We start from the raw sequence: 16,382 nt of genomic DNA on the forward strand, positions 1-16,382 counted from the left end.
AGGGCTTGTGGACCATGAGTCCAGGGGAAGTGACATGGGACTAGTGAGATGGAGCATGTTTATACCCCAGAAATTTCATCTTTGAGATAAAAATCTCATCCTGAGAACAGAAGGTATAGGGCACAGCTCTTTCCTTGTTTCTGAGCCTCCCTGAGGAGCACATAACATAACCCCCAGGTGGCTATACATGGTCACTCACACGAGATTGTCACCTATTATCTTTTCCCATGCAAATAGAGCATTTCCAGCATCCTAACTCCCAGCCAGTGGCCTTGTTCATCCTCAAAGCCCCTCCTTACTGCTCAAGATTTATAATTTGCTGTTTTACATGAAATAAAATGAGCCCCACCTACTTCACTGAAGGATGTCTGAGACTGGTTGTAACACTGGGGGAAAGAAGGGCTCCCCTCGCCACGAAAAATTCATCACTGGACCCCAGACTCCACTGTCAGCCAGACACTCACTGCAGAATCACCTCACCACTCTAGAGCTGCAAACAAGCTGCTAGCTGTTCCTGAAGCAGCCACCTGCTGCATCCAAATCGGGTTGGGCTTCTGTCTGTCGCCACCTGACTACATCTTGGAACCCCTAGGCTGGTGCCAGCAGCGTTGCTAAAAAGAGCAGCAATAATTCTTGCGGAGAAAATCTCCTTTGCCTGTACCCCCAGCTGGACCGGAGATATGTGACAGGACATCATTCAGCACTCGGGACCCCATGCTTCATCCTTTTCCACCCAGGACCTTCTGGCAGAGAGGTGAGCACTTTCGGTTTGGTGGGGCAGCCCTTTTGGAGACGTGGAACCACACCCCTGTGTGTCCCTACCTTTTCATCTCAGCCTGATAAAGTTGTGGTATCTGTTCTAATTCCAGGAACAAGTCATTTATCAGTATGTGCTGATGGCTGCTGCTGAACTAATGGTATCATTTTACATGACTACCCGGGTACATGGTCATCCTCCATCTTTAAAATAGACCCAGAAGCTGCTTGTGAAATGTCACAACCAGAAAAACATATCTTTTACATAATGTGGAGTAACTTATATCAGAGAGCTGCCTGTTATCAACACAACTCGGTCTCCATTTTGCAGTACATAGGCATGGTAGCCATGGTAACTAGTTACAACCACAGCCAGGCCTATAATAATGATAGTAGAGCTACAGATGGTCCTAAATAAAAGGGAGAAGAGAAGATTATAGGTCTCTCACCTAGGATTCCAGCCATTATTTCCCTTGCCTGAAATGTAGTACATAGACACAGGTGTCTTCAAAGTTGTGACAATACTCAGTCTCTAGAATGATATGACTGCAAGTGTGAGTTACCACACCCAGCATGTATCTTTCATATTTCATTTATTTCTTTTGCCAAAACAGTTTTTTTTACAAAATATATTCTGATTATGCTTCCTTCTTTCTTTACTCCTAATAGTTCCTCCCAGCTCCCTTTCTATCATATCCACCCCATTTCTGTTTCTCTCATTAAAAAATAAACTAGTATCTAGTGAATAAATGAAAAATTATATAAGAAACTTGATGGTTATTGAATTGAATATATAGGTTCCTTTGGTAGGATGGAAGGATATTTTTATTACATCAATGCTACCACTCATGAGCTTTGGAGCTCTTTCCATCTTCTGATATCTTTTTTAATTTCTTTCTTCAGTGTTTTAATGTTTCTATCATACAAGTCTTTCACTTGCTTGCTTAGAGTTACTTCATGATATTTTATATCATTTGAGGCTATCGTGAAAAGTATTGTTTCTCTGATTTGTTTCTCAGTCTGTTTGCCATTTATATACAGGAAGTCTACTAAATTTTGTGAGTTAATTATATCAAGCTACTTTGCTGAAATTGTTTATCAGTTGTAGGAGTTCCCTGGAGGAATTTTCAGGGTCACTTATGAACACTATAATATCTACAAATAAAAGTTCTTATGTTTATGGTTGTGAGCCTAGCCTTTAACGGCTGAGCAATCTCTCCAGCCCAACTAGAAATGATCATAATGAGTGAGGTAACCCAGAAGCAGAAAGAGTCAAATGGTATATACTCACTTATATCTGGACACTAGCCCAAGGGGCATGTCCCATGAATGTCTTCACTTATCAGGGAAGTGGGACAGAGGGGAGAACCTCCTATTGGGACTCTAGGTGAGAGAAGCATGGGTGAATGGGGAAATAGAAGGATCCAGAGGGTCCAAGAAACCTACAAGAAGAACATTATGACGGGCGGATCTGGGCCCAGGGGTCCTGCTCAAACTATGGCACTAGCCAAGGACAATACATGCAGTAAACTTTGAACTCCTACCTAGATCTACACAATGGACAGGACATTCTTCACAGTCGAATGGAGAATGGGGGCTGACTTTCACATGAACTCTGGTGCCCCATATTTGACCATGTCCCCAGCATGGGGAGGCCTAGTGACACTCAGAGAAAGGATAGCAGGCTTACCAAGAAGAGACTTGATACCCTATGAGCATATGCAGGGGGAAGAGGTTCCCCTCAGTCACAGTCATAGGGGAAGGGAGTAAGGGGAAAATGGTAGGGAGGGAGGAATAGGAGGATACAAGGGATAGGATAACAATTTAGATGTAATATTAATAAATTAATAAAATATATTTTTAAAAAGTTCTTTGACATCTTCCTTCTCTATTTGTATCCCATTGAACACCTTCAGCTGTCTTACAGCTCTAGCTAAGACTTCAAGTACTGTTTTGAATATGTCTGAGAGAGAGGTAAACCTTGTCTTCTTCCTGATTGTAGTGGAATTGGTTAAGTGGTTCTCTGCATTACGTTGATGTTAGTGATGATCTTGCTGAAATCTGCCTTTACTATCTTGAGAAATGACCCTTTTATCCCTAATCTCTCCAGGACCTTTATCAGAAAGGAGTTTTGACTTTTGTCAAAGGCCTTTCCTCCATCTAATGAGGTGATCATATGATTTTTATCTTTCAATTTCTTTTCATGATGGATTACATTAATCAGTTTATATGTATTGAATCATCCCTGTATTTCTGGGATGATGCCTACTTAATTATAGTGGATAATCCTTTTGGTGTGTTCTTGAACTTGGCTTTTAAACATTTTGTTGAAAAATTTTGCATGTATGTTGATAGGGAATTTTGTCTGTAATTTTCATTTTTTGTGGGTCTTTATGTAGTTTGGGTATCAGGAAAACTGTGTCATCATAAAAAGAGTTAGGCAATGTTCCTTCTGTTTCTATTTCATGGAATAATTTGGTGAGTATTGGCATTAAGTCTTCTTTGAAATTTGGATAGAATTCTACATTAAATCTATTTGGCTCTGGGCTTTTTCTTTGTTGAGATTGTTCTAGTTACTGCTTCTACTTCACTAAGAGTTATAGATCTGTTTAAATTCCTTATCTGATATTGACTAAACTTTTGGAAATGTTTTGTATTACAAAAATGGTTCACATCTTTTAAACGTTCTAACTTGGTAGAATAAAAATGTTTTTAAAATAAGCTTGTCTTTACATTTCCCTGGATTTCCTCAGTGTCTACTGTTCTTATCCTTTTTCACTTCTAATTTTGTTAATTTGGATATTCTCTCTCTTATAATTTTGTTAATTTGAATAATGTCAATCATATTGATTTTCTCAAAGAAGCAACTCTTTCTGTTATTGATTCCATACATTTTGGGTTTTTGTTTGTTTGTTTCTATCTTACTGATTTCAGGCCTGAATTTGTCTGTGTGTGTGTGTGTGTGTGTGTGTGTGTGTGTGTGTGTGTGTGTGTGTTTTGCTTTTGTTATTTGATTTTGTTGTTGTTGTTGTTCTAGAGCTTTCAGATATGCTATAAAGTTAGTAGTATGAGTTCTCAATGTTTTTTAATGAAGACACTTACTGCTCTGAACTTGCCTCTTAGAATTTCCTTCATTGTCTACTATAAGTTTGGATTGTTGTGTATTCACTTTCATTCAATTCTAAAAAGTCTTTAATTTCTCTCTTGACCCACTTGCATTCAGTAGAGAGTTGTAAAGTTTTCATGACCTTGTGAACTTTGTGTTGTTTCTGTTGGGGTTGATATTCAGCTTTAATACAGAATGCTCAGATAGGTTGCAGAGTATTATTTCATTTTTTTTTGTGTCGGTTGAGACTTGCGTTAAGTCTGATAAATTGGTCAATTTGGGAGAAAGTTTCATGAGATGCTGATAAAAGGTATATTCTTTTTTGTGTTTGGGTGAAATATACTGTAAATATCTGTTAGACCCAATTGGTTTATAATGTTAGTTAGTTCCAGCATTTACCTGTGTAGTTGTTGTTGGAATGGCCTGTTTATTGGTGAGAATGAGGTACTGAAGTGTCCAACTATCAGTGTGTGAAGATCAATATGTGATTTTAAACTGTAGTAGTGTTTCTTTTAAGAACATGGGTGGCCTTGTGTTTGGTGTATAGATATTATGAATTGCAATGTCCTCTTGGTGGACTTTTCCTTTCAAGAGAATTTAGTGTTGTCACATGATTCATTTTGGTTCAAAAATCTATTTTGTGAGATATGGAATTGATGACACCATCCTGCTTCTCAGGTCCATTTCCTTCATATAACTTTTTCCATTCTTGTACCCTGAGGTGATATCTTCCCTTGATGTTAAGATATGTTTCTTGGGTGCAGAAGAAGGATAAGTCCTATTTTCATATCCATTTTGTTAGTCTGTGTCTTTTTTTCTGGGGAATTGGGACCATTGGTGTTGAGAAATAATAGCAACCAATGACTATTGATTCGTGTTATTTTGTTGTTGTTGTTGTGTAGGTTTCCTTTTTTGATATCCTAGTCTGGGATAATTTACTCCTTGTGTGTTTTGTTTGGGTGTGAATATCCTCTTAGGTAGGAATTTTCCTACAAATGCTGTCTGTATGAATGGATTTGTAGACAGATATTGTTTAAATTGTTGTTTCACTGTTGAATATGTGTGTCCCTGTTTTTGATTTTCTTGTTTGGGATTATTTATTACTTGTGTTTTGTCTGTTGTGTTCATTGTTACTGTTATATCCATTTCTTCTTCTATTGTGTCTTCAGTGCCTAAGATTCTCTCTTCCATCTGTTAGATTCTATTGGTGAGGCTTTGCTATTAGGTTCCTGTTCAAGTTTCTAAATTTTTATTCTCAAATTTCCCTCAGTTTTAGTTTATTGTTCTTTTTTGATTATCTTTATTGATTCTATTTCCAGTTTCATGGCTTAAATTCTATTATTAATATCCTTCCAGTTTTTGTGTTTTCATAGATTTCCTTAAGGAACTTTATTCATTTCCTCTCTAGGGACTTCTATCATTATGTAAAGGCTATTTTATAAACATTTATACTTATAATACAATATATTTATTATATACTCATTTATAATTTTAGATAAACATTTATCTATATGTATATAATATAATATATTTTAAATGTCTTATAAATATTTTATAAATAATCATAAAGAGCCTTAACTTAAGTATTTATCTATACCGTAGTTCTGTTGCAATGGTGGTAGTGTTGCTAAGTCTCTTGTGGAGAATTGGTCCTGGCTATTAATTGTGTTTTTATACTGGCATTTAGGCTCCTGGGTTTGGAAAAAATGTAATTCTAGGTATTGATATTTAAGTGGGTGTTTTCTTCCTTGTTTGTTTGGTTTTGTTTTGCTGTCTCTGCATTTTAGGAGTGTGTGCTGGCTGTGTGTTGTCTGGTAGGACATTCTTCTGGGACCATGATATGTGTGGTCATTGGTATTTCCTGGTAAAACGTATCTCAAAGTATAGGGAGATGACATTTAGGAATGGGGATGGGCAATGAATAGTAGGCTTTTGAATCTGTAGGAGGGAGACAACTTAATCCATTGTGAATATGGACAGAGAGTGAGGAGAGAGAGGCTATAAAAGGTAATGTGTTACAGAGCTGGATGATATTGGGGGATTAGATATGTAGGAGAGAAGAGAGAGGTAAAGACCTGTAGTTATTCTACCTTCTTCCCTGCATGACGTCTCATACTTTATTTAAAAATAGTGTAACTTTAACTATATGCCTATGTGTGTCTATCTGTTGAAATGTACTTACAGGGTAACACTGCCTGCAAACAACAGAGGTATTAAATGATGTCTGAGGCTATGAGCCGCAGATTATGAGTGCTGGAAACTGAACTCAGGTCCCCTGGAAAGCAATATGTGCTCCTAACTGCAGAGCTATCTCTCTAACTCTCTTTCATACTCTCTCTCTCTCTCTCTCTCTCTCTCTCTCTCTCTCTCTCTCTCTCTCACACACACACACACACACACACACACACACACACACACACATATACACACAGATAGATAGAAATGAGAGAGAGAGAGAGAGAGAGAGAGAGAGAGAGAGAGAGATTTTTAAGGTAAATTGATAGAACTTGGCTCTATCCTATTGTTTGAATGTGATAGAAATCTATAACTATAGAATCATTTGCATATTTATCTTCTTTTATTTAAGTAATGATCAGTTGAATTTTATAATCTTAAACATTGTCATTTTAAAAATAGCTGATATTTTTGAGCACTCATTAGACACTCAATAGTCTTAAGTGTATTCTTTTATTTATCCTTAGTATAACACCTGGAGTCGACCCAGGTAAGCATGTTTTGCAGCCAAGAAAATGGAAGCCTAGAAAAGAATGTGTACCTTCCCCACAGTCACTTAATAAGTGACCAAATGGATTTGAACCTGAATATGTGCACTCTCATCTTGTGTAGTTGTTTCCTCTGGCTAGACTGAGGTGAAACCCTTCCACTGCTCTGTCATTGTCCATTCTCTCTTGAGTGACCAGAAATAGATTCTCTGGGATAAGAAACGCACACACAAATACACAGTGTCTTCTTTTGTGCCAGTGTGGCGAATTTGGTTTGAGCATGTGGGGATGAGTTCAGCGTCAGTGATACAGGTGGATTTACTTTAGGCCGAGCATGTTTCATTCCATTATGCTGCAGGTTTAAAGGTCATGTTAGTAGTCTGAATAAGAGTTATGCTATCTATGAAAGTAGACAAATAGACATCCAGGGGTCCAGTGAATAATGTAAAAGGTGGCCTTCATGTTCCCATGGTTAGTTAGTTAGTTAGTTAGTTAGTTAGTTAGTTAGTTAACAGAAGAAGACCCAGTGATCTTCACCTGGGCAAGACTGAACTGCCATTGCTTATCCCTTAGCCTAACTCATGTCATTACCATGCTGCCGTGCCAGGAACGGGTTAAGTATGCTTCACTTTCTCTTTCCCATATGATAATTTTTATCATGAGAACACATTAATCTTGTGCTATTTTCTGTTTCCATTACAATCGTTGTCACACAGGTGGAGCCTCAGAATGTTAATGCCTCATGTTTTCTATGAAGGATAGTAGAATTCGCCACTGCTTTGACCTTTCTGATGTGCTGCACTTCGATTGGGTCTGGAAGTTGATGATTAATGATAATTACAATAATTACACCATGGGACTCTGTTCAAAGGGAGCCACTTGAAACATTTAATAGAATCTTGAACAATCTCTGTCCCAATGTTCCTGTTTCTCTTCCTGCACCTCCATCACACATTCCTGGGTGAGTAGGTTGGGAAAGATTCAGCCTCAGTCGAAACCAGAAGAATAAAAGAGCTGTGATTTGTGAGTCATGTTTTAGTTATATGCAGGAGAAAAAAAGAAATCAATTTCTAAATCAATAGAATGGTCCTTTGCCCAAACAGCTTTGCTTAACAAAGAGTGAGCATTCCATAAAACACGGCTTTGCTTTCGATTCAGATCATTAACTCCAGTTCCCATTAGCCAGAGGTGCCACCGGGAAAGGGGATATTTACTTGTCTCCTCTGCTCTGGTTGCTTGCCTTTAATTTTAGGGAAGTGTAGTTCTCTAGTATGAAGGGGATATTCTATGCAGGGTTTGTACCTTTGTGTTTTGAGGCCTCCCAAACCAAGTACTAATTCTCATGCATGCATGTTCTATTGGAGCCTTTGCAACAAGCAAGATGCAGATTCCCCGAGGGCTTTTGCAAAACTCATTTTTAATACAAAAATAGTAATAGAAAGCTGAATGTGGTTTGACTTGGAGACGGTTAGCTATTTTCTTCATACTGCAGTAAATTCTGACTTACATTCTGATACCAGCACACTGTATCTCTATCAGAAGTTTGGAAAGGGTGCTATGCTACTGAGCATTCAAAGGGGATCATTTTTTTTTTTTTTAACATGCCATCAGATGGTCAGCAGAATGTAGACTCCTTAAATTTGGGTTCTGTTTCCACTGAGACACAGTAAAAAATATTTAGTTATGCCAGTGTCTTCGGCTGCTAGGCCCTGGCCTCTCCTTTTTGAACTCTGCAAAGGCCTCTTGCCGCTCATTCTCAGAGGCACCTCTCCAAGGAGGTTCTGAGGAGTATCAGATCCAGGTAGGGTGGCTGACTTTGAGGTAGGGATGCTTTGATGTTTGGGTAGATAGTTTAGGGTATATTTCTCTTCTGCAGAAAATTTCTATGGATTATGCTAGAGCACACCTTCCTGACAGCTTCAGTTAGCACCTAATTCTTGAGGACTATTTGGGGTGGAGATATGGTGTGTGTGTGTGTGTGTGTGTGTGTGTGTGTGTGTGTGTGTGTTTATTTCTGATCATCTTAAACTTTTCCTCTTTGAGAATTGTCACACTTCTTATTGGCCTTCAGACTACCCATAGGACATTATAAAGCAGAAGTCTAGTCTATTCTATGACCCCAGTTGAACATGACCTTTGAAGTTAGGTTTATCACCATAGTTACCCTTGGGTCAGTACTTCTCATTGGTAGAAGATTCAGAGCCTTAGAAGGAACTGTGCCTGGTCAGCAAGGGATCTGACAAAGAAAGATCTGGAAGCTCTACTCTTCAGGGGGAGTTATGCTTTTTTTTTTTTTTGAGGTTTTTATTCTGTAGAAATAGAGCGTGTAAACATGAACTCAAGAACATCTAAATGGTGACAGTTGATCTTATAACCTGGGCAGTTTCTACAATATTAAATTGCATCCTGATTATTTGGAAAGCACAATGCTTTTGATAAGCTACTGGGGTCATGCATGTAGGGTCAAGTATCTCATTACACTTGTATTTTCTTTCAAATGGATTTGTACCTTTATTTAATTCTGCTGCTTGTTTCTCTGGCCTATTATTGCAGCCTATTATTGCAGTTTCAAAAATAACTTCCATTCCCACTCCTAGAAGTTAAAAGAAACACTTCTTTAAAAAAAAGAAAACAAGAAAATGTAATGACAAAGTTAATATTCCAGTTACTATGTATTGTTTGTGTGTGTGTGAATGTGTATGTGAAGACAGAAAAGACGTCAGCTAATGGATAAGAACCTGTGCTAAGGGACTCAGTGGTGGAAGGAAAATCCTCCTTTCACTCGTTAGAAAGTGCTGTTCCAGTATGGCAATACTGGGCAATATGCAAGGAACCAATGCAAATATTATATGCTAGCATTGTTTGGGGATATTAACTTAGTTTGGACAACTACGTACATCATGAAGTGCTTTAACTGATGTGCTCAGCCTTGAGCTTTCTAAGCAGTCTCAGTTATGGCCACTCATCTCCACTCTTCTTTTAACACAGGTCAGGTCATATATGAAGGAGAAGATGCAATATACAAGTTGAGATTAGATGCAGAATTTATTTTAAAAAGCATGATGGTACTCATCCTGAAGATCATTTTTAAACATACTGGAGCCGAAGACATACAACAAGAGCTGTGGAAAGGAAGAAAGTGCCCCTGCTTTGACTCAGCTCACCATTTGTGACTGACATCCCCAAGACTGGGCATTCGGATCCCCAGTTGTGTTTGCGCCTTGGTTGCGTGTCTCTTGCATCTAGACTGATTTCATTTTGCTTTGCTACTCTATGACTTTATTTAGACCCTCAGATATACTAACTGACTTTGTATTTTAATACCAGCTTCAAGCCTCATTCTCCATCTTTGTCTTAACACGGAGAAGCGATGTGTGTAGAGGAGGGAAACCCAATTCATGGTCTTTCAGAAGTACAGATTTTGGGTCATCATCCTGCAACTGCATCAGCTAATATTTTAAATGAGCTGGCCACAGCACAGCCTGTATGTCCTTGGTTTGATGTGAGGTCATAGTGATGTGGCTATGTACTACTGAAAATTTGAAGGGCTACATTAACCAATTAACAGATATTAACACATATTAAACCCAATGCTCAATGTTCTGGCCATAAACCAAGTTAAATGGGCAAAGAAGATGGATAGCTTCTCATATTGGCTGTCATCGGTTGTTTTTTGTCTTTCTTTTTCCTGCACATGTCTTATAGGCTGTGGTAGACCCTTGCTCATTGGCTGGTGCTGAATTTGAAGCTTTTGTAATCAGTAAAGGTTATTAGCATTCTATTTGTGTTCAGCTGCAGCATCCAAGAAATAGTTACTTTGAAGAGCCAAACTCTCCCAATTAAAACTTCAAAAGCTGGTTCATTGCATTTCCTGGTCTTTTATAATACACTAAGATGTCATCAATGATTTTTAACTGACCACCCCAGGTTGGTGCCTGGGTCCTGTCAGTGTACGCAAAACACACATTGTACTAATGTTATACACAATGTTACACACAACTGCAGCATTTCTACCATGTGTGCATGCTCTTTAACAAGAGGAATCTGCAGATATCATAACAAGCAGGAAACAACCATCCTCATTGGTGACTCTTTTGGACCTAGATCACTCCATTCAGTGAGTAGCTCCCAGGCTCTGGGCTCCTCTTGCTGCTTCCTACGAGTTGAGAAGGCGACATCGAACTTCAAGACTAATATTTTCCTCCTTTGTAGGGCTCCTGATAGCTTAATTCTTCCCTGGCATTCTTTAGTAAAAACCTTCACTTTGTGATTCCTCTAAAGACCACCAGCTTAAAACATTAAGCAAACTGAAAAGTCAGAGCAGAAAGCCTGTCTTCCTCTTAATGCTAATCACTGGCTGGGAGTGAGTCAGAAGTCTGTGCCACTCTGATTTCACTCCTGTGCCCTCCAGGCAGAATCCTAGCCTTATTTGTATCTTCTGGAGCACCCAATACACTGCTGGAGCTCCATAAATAATTAATTCCCTCATAATAAGGGGAAGCAGCAGCCTTGGAGAGGCTTCCTCTCCCTGCACTGTGAAACTGGTGTTATGGCATTTTGACTATCAAAACAATGATTAAACCGCTTTGGCACACTTCATATTTGGGCTAAATGCGACTCTGCTAATGCACCATCTTGTGCCTCCCTCCCCCAACACTCGTATTTTAATGATTTCTAATTAATATTGTAATATTTCTTGAATAATTCATGGTTTTAAACAAGAAAGGCTGGCACAATTTATGTCAGTCTGTTTGTGTATTGCAGTGCTGTGCATAACAAACAAACACAGACTGCTTCCCTTGGCGACTGAGGAAGGGGAGGCAGGAAAGGAATGCTCCAGGGGAGGGATCTGGGACAAGGTTCCCCTGCACAGGAGAAAGCCCATCCTGTAGCCCTTGGAGCTCCCCCAGAGCACCTTTGTCTTTGCTCCCGCCCTTTATAATTTCATCTTTTCTCCAGGCACATGCCTGAGGCCCTCAAGTTCCTTACCGGAAACCGTTGTCATCTCGGAGCTCCGCTTCCCCTCTGTCCCACCTGTCTTTAACTTGTCTTTTAGCTTAACTAAACATTGCTCAGGGACAGGTGTAAACTATACTGTGATCACTAGGCAAAGCTAAATTAATAACAATTGGGCATGAGTTTATTCATTTAGCCAACAAATATTTAATGAGCACTGCTGTTCTCTGCAATAGTGAAGCCCTGAGGGCACAAGGATTAAAGCCCTTTTGAGAGAGTCTTGGGCAAGTCACACAATTCTTCTTTGCATAGAATCCTGAAGGATCCATTTTTAAGAAAGGAAGAGCTACTAAGGTCCCTTAGGAAAAGCTTCTGTTTATCCTTCTAGACAATTTGGGTCACAGTTGCTGTAATATGGGGTGTTATTATTATTATTATTATTATTATTATTATTATTATTTTATCTTTTAGGAAAAAACAATAAAAATATGGCACAATCCAAACTCTCTCGGTAACCCCTCACGTGATGGCCCTACTTGTCAGGACTAACTTCATGTTCAGTTGAACTAATTATGAATTCTTCCTGAGTGCCAAATACAGAGACTTCTTCATGGATGGCACTTCCTTCTTCTCTAGGGTCAAAAAAGCTGCTGCTACAAAGGCTGTTTCTATGTGCTGTCTGTTTGTCCAGTAACTTCCAGTTCCACCCTCCCCCTTCCAAGTGGCTGGAAAAAAACATTGATATCTATCATTTCTGTTGGCATTAAGACACTACCAATGCTGTGCTGACCCTGCTGCTGGGGCCATTAATGTGTGTCACTGTTAATTAGTAGCCATTGGAATACTGAAGCTGGGACATGGTTCACTGAGATGGATGTGCTTGTTTTGATTGCTTCGCTGTGGCTGGGCTAACTACCATTTGTACTAATGATTTCTAAGTAGGTAGCAAAAGGGTAGGAGGGAAATGGCTTAATTTGATTTTTCCCTCTACTGTCTTGAAGAGCAGTTTCAGTTGTGAAAACACGGTGGAGGCGATGGCTTCTGAATTCCTTGCGGTCCTTGCGAAGACAGAGTGTTATTAACTGACCATAAAGAGAGGGGGAGTGTTGGTGATTATGAATACAGTATAATCTTCCCAGAATAGAGATACCATACCTGCCTTATGATGTACTGCAAATGGCCTCTGTGGACACAATCATTCCGTATGCAGAAGCAACTGCTGTTGTTGCAAGTCCTAAGGACACTGGAAACTAGAACTAAAACTGGTTCAGGCTAGCAAGATTATGTGCCTTTTAGCAGAGGGGAAATTTAGCTTGTTGTGAAGGTCATGAGAGAAGTTTGTGACTTTGAAAACTTTGGGGAAGCCCACATTTCTTCACTTCTGCACCCAGGTCTGTGCTGCTGTATCTCCCAATTCTTTTGCTGTCCTTCTCAACTGCAAGGCAGGACTGAGAGTGGTCATTCTTCGTGAACCTGAATTTAAACCAGAAACCCATGCCCCTAAGCTCAACCGCACTGCCAACCAATGAGCCTTTCTAATACCAAAGCTTGTGAGTGTGGTTCCTGTTCTTTGACTTTCCATGCATGGAATTCCTCAAACTTCTGTCCCCAGATTATGTCTTTTTTTTTTTTTTTTTTTTTTTTAACCTCTTGTCTCTCTTACAGCATTCCATTGTCTGTGCTGCCCACTGGTGGATTTCACCATGTCAGTATGTCAGTTTGTAACCATCTTCAACCGGATCAACACTGTAATTGCTTCCTGGGCCTGAGGACGAGACCTGGCTCCTCTTGCTTCTGTTCCTCTCTTTTTTCCCTTCCCCTGAGTTTTAAACTCTGGCAGTTTAGTTGACTGATTGCTCTCAATGTCTTTCCACCATGAAAACATTCTTAGTTTGTTTTTGTCGCTTACTTTGTTTTTTGTTTTGTTTCTTTTTTTTGTTTTGTTTTTGGATAAGATTCCTTGCAGCCCAGTCTGGTACACAGCTCACTGTGTAGCCTAGATTGGCCTTGAGGCACTGATGCTCCTGACTCCGCATCCCAAGTTCTGGGATTATAAGTGTATGTTGCCACTACTGGTTACATATTTTAAATTTTATCTCACATTTTTCCTTGTACACTTTGTTTTCACTTCCTTTCCTAACAACATTTCTTGAAAAAAAAAAACAAAAAAAACCGCTTCATTCCTCACCTTATAATTCTTTATCAAACAAAGGCTGGCTTCTGCTGTTTTTGTTTCATCATTACATTTCAAGGCCGTAAGCCTCCTATTGCAAAACACTTGGTGATGATCAACTTACCTGATTCTCTACAATGTCACCCAGCTTTCTCCCCTCCTTCCTTCTTTGGTTTACATGACATCTATCTCTCCCTCTGCATTTCTCTGTACAGTTTTGTTTGGCCCCTTCTCGTTCTTGCTAGCACAGGTATACTGTTTATCACTTAGATACTTAAGTCTGAATGCCCGCTCATCTTTTTTCCTTTGATTTTAGGAAATTAGTTTTCATGGCTTCAGCTACTACAAACAAGCTGATGTTGCCTTCTGCTTTCTTCTCATTTCAAGTATCTTTCTCCCAGGGTCTTGTAGTATTTCATCTGAAATCATGGACACTTCTACTGGGACTCATTCTTTTCCAATCATGCATATTCAAACCCAAACAATCCTTTTTACTAGGAGCCTGAAATCTGATGTCCTTTCTGTTTCCCCAGTTTAGAACCTAGCAACCATCTACCGCATGGTTCTAACTGAACCCTACCCTTCTGCTGTGTCATCCACTTTCATTCATCATACCCAGGGTATAACTAAGTCCCTTTGATTCTGTATTTCATTTTTATCCTCAAGGTCACAGTTTGTTTGGCATCATTCTCATTATAAAGGCTATTATTTTTTTTTTTTTTTTTAAATAACGAATGTCAGTTTACTGCTTAGAAATCTTGAGTTCTCCAAGAGTCTCATAAGGCAAACTCTTGTCATCCTCTGTACTTTCCACATTCTCCCACTTCCCTAGTTGATGTTCCTGTGTGACCCTTTCAGTCCTCCATGATTTGGAAAGTAAGATCTTTTTCTTAATGTCCCTTTCTAACTTCCATGCATTCCACGTCATTGTCAAAAAGCTATCACGCTACTTAAGCGTTCCCTAACAGCCTGAAGGAGATGGAACTCCATTTCTGCATTGTGCTTTGCTTTGTATATCTTCCGACCAACTGAGCTTTAAGCACCTTGAAGGAGTAAATCCTTTTGTATACAGAATGCCTGTTGCCTGCCTAGAACAGTGTAAATGATGAGGTGTGGGTTTTTTGTTGTTGCTGGTGTGTGTGTGTGTGTGTGTGTGTGTGTGTGTGTGTGTGTGTGCGTGCTTGCACATGTGTGTGTGCATGCACGTGAGTGGGCAATCACATAAAGACTGCTTATTTACTAAAGGATATTCTACATTCTTCCACATCAGAGTCACATTTAACAAATAAGACCCAAGTTATCTATAATTCTGCATGCAGAAAGCTAGAGTACAGTTGTGCCCTTGTAACTTAACAGATATATGACCTGAACTAAAGTCTTTGATCTCCCTGGTCCTCAGATGCGGCTGGGTTACCACAGGGTTCGAATTATTTTGAGGACTAGGTTTCTGAAAGGCTGATAAGGGACTTTTTACCCTTCTTTGTTTCTTAGAACAGCCTGGTTTGCATAAACTGCAGGTATCATGATGCTGTGTAGAATTTTCTTTAAGCCAAATATCCCACTTCTTAAATATAACGTAGAAAGCACTTTGGAGGGTTATTGCTAATTCTTTTCTAGCTGAAAAATGTCTGTGGTTCTGTGAGCTGCATAGTAATATCGGCCCGACAAAGCACTCTCAATGCAGCACAGTGGAAAGGCATCATGTGATCACTTCACAAACATTCAATTTTACACTTTCTACATAGATGAAAGTGGTGGGCAGAGGGAAGCAGGGGAAGAAGGGAGTTAGGTCCACAGAAGGGATGGTCCAGAATGAGGTGATTAGCTGGAGGTAGATGAACACCTTGATCTTCTTTCTGAACACAGGTGCTGGAAAAACATGCTTATGTAATCAGATGAGCAGAGGAAAACCAGTGACTCTCAGGAACATTCCTCATTCCAGTGATAACTAAACAAGCAATGGCGGAAGTAACACATTCTCCTTGCAACAGGCTCCACACTGTGTGCCCACAATTTCATTTTTTATAATGTGAGGTTCAGTTCCAGAGCTGGGGGATATGGAGTTTAAAGTTTAAAGAATGAGCTTGTCTCTTCAGAGAGGATGCTATGTGAACTGTTCTATGTACAATCTCAGAGCTGTGGATTGGGCTGAAGATCTGGAGTTGCATGAATTTCTGTGCTAATAATTAAGAACTTTCTATTTGGAAGGTGTGCTATGTGTAAACTGCACTGTTTATTCATTAAGTATAATGACGATTTGTGCAATCTGTGGAGGGCAGGTCAGGCCAGGCAGAGGCTGAGAACCTCTCAGATTGAGTTCTGATTTGCAGCATTTTACTTAGGTGTTAGTAGGAATGTTGACTTTGAGGAAAGTCAAATACATTAAAACAATATTCTTTGCATTTTTAGATGCATACACAGACAATCCTGAAACATATCCCTGTTTAAATGTTCTTGACAGAAAACAGAAATTTTTACCTAACCATGAAACTAAGGAAAGAGAAAATAAATCTAGATGCTTAAGGGTAGAAAATGAAATGTTACAGATTTTACAAGACAGAAATGTTTTCTATTCAAGAATTGGGGTTGAAAATCTCATGAAATGTGCTGTGTAAGTCAAATTGTCCTCAAACCCTTTACGTGGACAAATGATACAGGCGATGGCTGT

At 39.3% G+C, this 16,382-nt stretch overlaps 1 long non-coding RNA gene across 1 annotated transcript in view; it reads left to right on the top strand.

Annotated features, from left to right (window-relative positions):
* The first annotated feature begins 563 nt into the window (after window positions 1-563).
* Window positions 564-16,382, top strand: part of LOC127189042 (uncharacterized) — a 67,303-nt gene continuing 51,484 nt past the window's right edge. The window contains exons 1-2 of the long non-coding RNA XR_007830622.1: window positions 564-754; window positions 7,302-7,546. This is a non-coding gene — a long non-coding RNA (uncharacterized LOC127189042). The remainder of the gene's footprint in view (window positions 755-7,301; window positions 7,547-16,382) is intronic.

The sequence above is a fragment of the Acomys russatus genome, chromosome 1 (genome assembly GCF_903995435.1).
Source record: "Acomys russatus chromosome 1, mAcoRus1.1, whole genome shotgun sequence".
NCBI lineage: Eukaryota > Metazoa > Chordata > Mammalia > Rodentia > Muridae > Acomys > Acomys russatus.